Here is a 7,389-nt window from a genome sequence, read left to right as displayed (position 1 = left end):
ACGCGCTCAGCAGCGTCCMCGTAACCCCGGATTAACATCCTGTCCCCAGCAGTCGCCTAAGGCGCCGCCGCAGCGGGCTAGCGAGCATCCAGGGCGCCCGCGCGCGGCACGCGGAGGGGACGAGCTGGTGCCATCACAAGGGTCCCTTCCCCTTCCYCCGCCTCCCCCAGCTCCTTGCGGTATTGCACTGGGTTCAGCCAGGATTTAACTCTTTGTTGGATGACGCACTTTGAGGAGCACATTGCTAGAGACGAAAATACCAGAGGAAAGGGAAGTAACAGCAGTGAGACAGTCACGAGAAGAGTTCAGCAAGGACATACAGCAAGCACTCCTCCCGCTGCCATGGCCGAAACCGGGTTAGCTTCCCTGGCTGAGCGCCGCGGGCAAGGACCGGCACGCGCCCTGCTAGAATTCAGCCTTTTTCGGTATTTGCTCAAGGCGTTCGTAAGCAGCGTTGCGTGTTTCTCCAGGACACGGGAGCAGGCTGCTGTAACAGTATTTGTCACCACTGTTATTCAGGAGTTAGCTGAGCGATGACTATGAGAGGGTTCAGTTTTCCACAGGTATCCCAAAGTCCAGCCTGTTCCTACCCAAAGACCTGCTGGCAAGATCAGCCTTCCGAGAAGGCCTTACCAGATGTTCAGGTTGTGGCTGAGCCAGAGGTGTTACAAAACAAGCTTTGATCTTGGTCACATCCAGAAAGCACAAAGACRCGTAAAAGTAGTTGCAACACAAAATCTGCCACCTTTTCCAAACATAAAGAGAGGCCGATTTCTCATCACGCTCCGGAGSTGAGTCAGTAGCCCCCACCCCGACGCCTGCCTGTTCCTCCCTCTCCTGGTCAGTATTGTGCACGTCTGCTGGGAATGCTGCTGGACAGCCCGGCCTTTGCTTTAGGTGACRCTTTACTCTTTCCGAGCGGGCAGGTATTCCCTGCGTCACCTCCTTGCTGTGGCTGGAGAGAGCAGGAGCCTACAAGGGGCTGTGCAAGGGGAGCTCTCCTTTGGTCGGCCCTTTAACTGCAGCCAGGGCAGCGTTACTCCCCTGGAGCAGGGCTTCATTTTCTCCTAAGCCAGCAGCAGATTTTAACCTTATAGATGCAGCATATGGGCCAATAACTCCTTCCCCTGTCATTTTTAATCCGTACTCTCATTTTCTCCAGTTCATAATGATGTGTTGGATCCACAGCACTGGGACCTCCAGTTTTCTATAAAAGCTGCCAGGCATTTGGAAAGCTTCCTCTAAAACTAATGACGTTTTCAGTCAGTGACCCAGTGTTTGCTAAAAAAGGACTGCCAGCGCTTTTCAAAGAGATATAACGTTATAAAAAGAAAATAGGTCAGACTCTGCTGGAGAAGAATGGCATGGTTTGCTGATTAGAGGTCAGGCCGAATCACACCACGTCTTCCAGAACTTCACTTACTCGGGTTTCAAAGCCGTCTGCCTGCTTGTGTCAAGGCACYGAAATCACAAGTCTCTGGTTGCCCGTTCACATCCAGCCCAACTCCTGCAGGGTGCGTGCACATAAGAGCAYGTCATTTAGAAGGTCTCTCTGGGAGCAATTGCTGGAACCAACAGTACAGCAGGATATACAGAGAATTAAATTATTATCTGCTCAGGAGGACCAAGCGCAACTTTCCTAAGTGCGCATCTTGGGCCTCTGAAATTGTCTGCTCTAGCTGAGCAAAGTCCAAACCAACCATGAATCAGGCTACACAACATGAAATTAGATGCCTGTCTTGTGCAAGGGGAGGGAGGAGACGGCCGCAAAAGGAGTACCCTCAAGTCATTTGGCAAGACTGTTTTTTCCACAGCTGTTATATACAGTTTATCCCTTTCAGAAATTCTGCAGCTCGTAACCAGAAAGGTCACTCCAGAAAGCACCTGCACCCCTCGCGCCGCCTCCCCTGCCGAGGGCTTCACGCGCTTCGCCGCTCAGCGCCGCCCGGCTAACACTCGGCCGCAAACGAGGGGCAAGAGCCGAGTCTCCTGTCACATTCACCTCATTCAGTTCCCGTAATCGCGAAAGCCTTCCAGTTCATGAGTGCAGACAAGTCAGGTCGGTACGCCGCCTGCAAGAGGAGCACCGCAGCGCTGCTGCCTGCTCGGCCGTGCGCCTAATGACGGGGCTTGCGCCACCGCCTTCGCCCTGCCGCTCCATCCCTGCTTGGGAAAAGACACCGAGCTACTCAGCAAATTCCTACAAATAAATTCGTAGGAAAAGTAACGGAAAAAAAAAAAAAAACTCAGTAGAAGCTCCATGGCAATTTTAGGCAAAAGCTATTCTAAAAACGAGAATTAAACCAAGACTAGAATTTAATGCTTTTACATTTTGCAAGGAGCAAAACAAGATCTTCAACTTGTGCCTCATCTTTCCAGCTTCTTAACGCTCCACAGTTAAATCACAGTTTGAGCACTGACTCGGGAAGAGCTGCGTTGCCTGCTGAATCACCAGCCACGCCACTTCCTGCACCACCTTCGCACACCGTATCCAGCGATCCTCACCCCACCAGAGCCAGCCGAGACGTCCCGCTSACGGTTACAGACTGCGTGGCTGGCAGCGTGCAAAGGCTTCAGGCAGGAAYGTCACGTTACCTTTAGCTGTTGCAGGTTTACACCTTGCATACCGTGTGTTGCAAAGAGGAAGCATCGAGGGTTCGAAGCTGAGAGCAGAAAGTGCTCAGAGCACTTGGAAAATTAAGGAACCTGCCCAATGCCTCCTCCTCAGCTCACACAGCAGTAGTGGGTCAGGCGTCCAGGGAAAAGGATTTCTGAGGCCTGACGTTATTTTACCACCTCTCAAACTACACCTTCATTTCTTTTTATTTAAAGCACCCCTAAAGGACGCAGAATAGCAAATACAAACACAAGATGCGGCAATTACCCGCAGCACCATCCTCGAGACGCGGGCAAACCGGGAAATCTCACTGGAAGTCCAGAGAGCTGCTCGCAGTCAGCGGCCAGGCGCTGCCTCAGCCCTTCTGGCGCACGGGGGAGCCCCAGCTAATTGCTCCCCTCGACTGACCCCTTCCAGCTTCGCCACTTTTCGCGCCAAACGCGTTCCTTCTGCGGCGACCCCCGCGGTCACCCGCCCCGTTCCTGCGGCGTTCAGCTCCGGGCTTCAGGCCGCAGCACAGCTGGAAATACCTGCTGGTTTCTGTATGCACAGAATGCTTGTCACCCTGGTAAAGCACAGCCCTGGTAAGGCACAGCTCCCCTTCCCTTTCCAAAACGTTTTTAAATAATAACAATAATTTCTCTGTAGTATTGAACATCTAAAAAAAGAAGAAAAAAGAAAAGGATGCAGGAAAAAAAAAAATCATCAGTGTCAACATCACTGCTCTCTAATAAATATCTCATGTCTTCCTCATTCCTTTTGAGGCTGTTGTTTCCAACTAAAACGGCAGAGGCCTCTCAGGGTACCCTTTGCCACTGCTTATAGAGGGGTTTTTGTGGCTTTTAGCAGCCTGCTAACCCTTACAGGGGAACTTTGTGTTACACCAGTTTCAGGAAGCAGAAGTCCAGTCACTTTGGAAAGAGTCATACCCAACTTAAGCAGAAAAGAGCTCCTAGATATGATTTCAGAGAAACAAAGTTTATTTTCTGTAGAAACTGCAACACTCCGCACATAGTTTGGAGTAATACTATGTATTATACTGCATAAATAGAGTACTGCTGTATATTGGGGTAAAAAAAAGTAACAGTATTTGTGGATCCCCATTCCCCAATAGCTTTGCTTCAAGGGAAGTTGAACTACTGGGAATTTTAGTTCTGGCTCTCTTGGCCTCTTCTCCTCCCATCCCTGGGCTCACATCCTAGACACTGGCAACCCACATGCTGAACCAGCCTGGCTACTCTCCGTTTTTGGAGGGGTACATTCAGGCGAATGGCCCTAGGAGCCCTTTCAGCCCGTGCAAGTGGCTCCCAGGCCCTCACAGTCTTGCTTTCTTCATGCACGAAGCCCGTCGCGAGCGGCACAGCATCGACGCAGCAGGACTTTCCCGGCACACCACGAAATCCGTGCTAACACAGGATCCCGGAGGCCCCGTTCTAGGTGAGGGCAGCTGGGGTCGAGGCTGCAGAGAGGACRGGTGCTGGGGGCTCCTGGTCCCCACAGCCCCCCACTTTTTTGGCTTCCCCTCCCTCCCCTCAGCGCTCCACCACCGCCGAGCAGCCAAGCCACCACGGACACAAGGGGACACCACAAACGCATCACGCTCCCATCAAGTCATTCCCCGGCCACATGGCAACGGCRGGGGTTCCTCTGAAACAGAAGCTTCTTGGTTTGTTATTTAAACTTAGCTAAATTATCTTGAAAATAAAGCCTTGCACTTCTCTCCCTGCCAGTCTCCAAGAAGCAACAGAAATTTATCATCTTGCAGGTGTTCATGTGCACCAGCCACTGTTGAGCATTGATGGTCTGGACCCAGCAATKTCTGGAGGACAACAGACTGTTCTCCTGTAGGCAGGATAATAAACCAAAATTCTGCAACAGCTGCATTTTAAATGAGCTCAGAATCAGACTATCTGAGGACATATTCAAGTTGATCGACATTGGGATTAACCACATTTCCAAGGATGCTCTCTGGCCTCTTCCATTTCTATTTTTCTTCCAAGTGAGACACCCAGGAACATCAGGACACGTCCCACTGCATAGTYACCTCCTGCTTAGAAAATTCAGCATCCAGGGAACACACCTCAAACAGTTTCCCCTTAAATCAGCTTTGCAGGTGCTCCAATAATCTTTCCTTAAGGACCAGTAAAGAAACTTGCAGTAGGGGAGTGTTATTTTATATCTTATTATTAGATGTTTTGGGTTTCTACTTTTCAGAAGTTCAGTCAGACTGGCAATAAAATCACGGTGGTAWTATGTTATCGATAGAGCCCAAGGCCGAAAGGTTTTATAATGCAACCTGACGTCAGCTAGAGGCATTGATATTTGGTACAAGACAGGAGTGGACACTCTCTAGGGTTTCAACATGGAACAGAAAAAATTGTTTTCATGCTTTAAAAGCTTTTAATATATTTTGTGAATTCCTTGCATATTCTGTGCTTATTTATTGCTGTTCCTCCTCCAGAATCTATTACAGCAGTGTTACCTGGATACCTGTCTGGGAAGAACGTGTCTCACGGTAACCATGTAAGATAAACATCCGGCTCTGTCATCTAATAGAAGATTATCAGCAGTTGTTAGGCTACTGCTTCCTTAGCCACGCGATAGACGTAATTACTGCAGCATTTGCCTGCACCCGCTTTTGGAGCGGATGTCCTGCAGCACCTCACCCTGGCTTGTACGGGGGTCTTAATTTTGTCTGTTTGCAGAACCGAAACATGGGTCTATTCTCGAGTATGATTTTAGAAAGAAGATTCTTTAGAAACGCCTGGATGAGCAAGCRCCCACCAAGATGAGTATGACTAGCAGACAGACCTTAAGTTTAGCCAGAATGCAGATCCTCTGAAAAACTGAATATATTTTTGACAGAAAAAAAAAGAAACAGATGAATTAAATTTGACGTTAAGCATTATTTAAAGCCCAGACTGGCAGAATGGATACATGCAAACCTTGTGCCTTCTGCTTTGCATCCATTTTTCTCTGCTAAAAAAAATGTTTCAGAAAACACAAGTTTCAGAATATATTAATAAGATGCATTAGCATCAGACCAACCTATAAGCACTTAACATGAGAAGATCCCTTTTATGAAGATCTTTCAACCTAATCTACCTGGGTGACACAGGCAAGAACACATTTGAAAGTAAAAATTAGTTTTAGCTTTGATCTTCCAACTCAAATGGCAAACTACGGAAGACAGGCGAATTTGCAAATAACTTTTCTACACTCCAAAACAATTCAGGGGAGGACATATTCCCTTGCTTCCCTCAAAACACTGTCTATGTTAACACTGGAATAAATAATGCAGCTTTTCATAAAAGCAAAGAAAAAAAAATTAACTCAGTTATTTAAGCAGAAGTCTCAGAAACCTACATTGCACAATAGTATCATGCACAAATATGGTGGAAGTCAAAAAAAAAATACTATTTCAATACCTTTCTTATAACACGTTTTCCTTGCCTTTATGCTACTCAATTAAATTTACTAATTCTTAAACTTTTGGACCAGAGTCATCTTTTCTATTCAAGCAGCTCAGCTGACTTAATGGCTAATGTATATCAACATGAGTGGAAAGAAAAACTGCGGACACGATGCATTTGCAAAATAACATAATGACAGAGGCTTGCATACACTCCCAATACATTGCTGGGCAGTAGCATTACCACTAGGAAGTTGCTTTGAATTTTCCAATAAAACTCTGAAGGCAAGAGGAAATATACTGAATACCAGCCTTCTAATAGTCCAGTATGAAACATTACTTCAGGTACTTCTCAGCTGTAATATTATTCAATTAAATAAACACTCAATCACCCAGGGAACATTACACTTAGAGAAACATAAAGGCAGGAAATGTACTCAGCTAGGCAAATATAGAATGGAAGTAGAAGACGGGAAATTACTAACAGAAGCCAGGCCAAGTGGAATATGCCTGACCCAAAATGATTGCCAATACCCCTATGCTGAAGCTAACGCAGAAACGTAGAAGATGTATTTGGTCTCCTGTCTTCATTAGCATGACCAAATAAAAACATTGGCCTTTACCCAATTAGCAAATACAGACAAGAAAGTTTTTTTTTTTTAAAAAAAAAAAAACGAGGATTATTTATTCTGCTGAACAAACACACAGCAGGCTTTACCAGAAACTATTAAATTAATCTGCACAAAAAGCAAAGGTTTAAGTTCATTGGAAGGAAGGCTAATGATTATATTGCACTAATACAATGTTAAAAGTGATGATTCTAGAGGTCTGCAAGTGATTTCTAGTAAATTCCTTTAACCTTATTGCAACCCAGCTTTGCATTTTCTAAAACAGAGACAGTATTGCTTCTCTGCATCACAGAAGTGATGAAACCACTACAAGTGCTAGTAAATAAACATACAAAAATTTAATGCCTAAATGATACCAGTGATAGTTTTAAAGTAAATTTTAATAGATTTAAGTTTAGTGAAAATGTTTARTGTTATTCATAGATAGCAATTTCTTATTTAGAAAGACAAATCAGATTTTTAATCTTGTTGAATTGTTCCAGATCAACAGCTCTTCAAAGGGACAGCACCCAACCAGCCTCGCATGCCAGGTATGTTACTCAGCACTCGCTAGAGCTGCGCAACACAACACAAGAACAGGTTGGACCTGTGCCTCCTGCCACCTCTCCTTCTTTAAAGGAATCCTGTTGTTTCCACCTCRTCCCTTTTGTCTGATGTATTCTCCAGGGGAACCAGAGAAGGAATGACGTATTTTTAATAATATCAAAGTTAATAAAAAGGCAGATCCGGAA

The sequence above is a fragment of the Rhea americana genome, unplaced genomic scaffold (assembly GCF_003343005.1).
Source record: "Rhea americana isolate MKP2758 unplaced genomic scaffold, rheAme1 scaffold_153, whole genome shotgun sequence".
NCBI classification, from domain to species: Eukaryota; Metazoa; Chordata; class Aves; order Rheiformes; family Rheidae; genus Rhea; species Rhea americana.
This window is presented reverse-complemented; position numbering follows the sequence as displayed.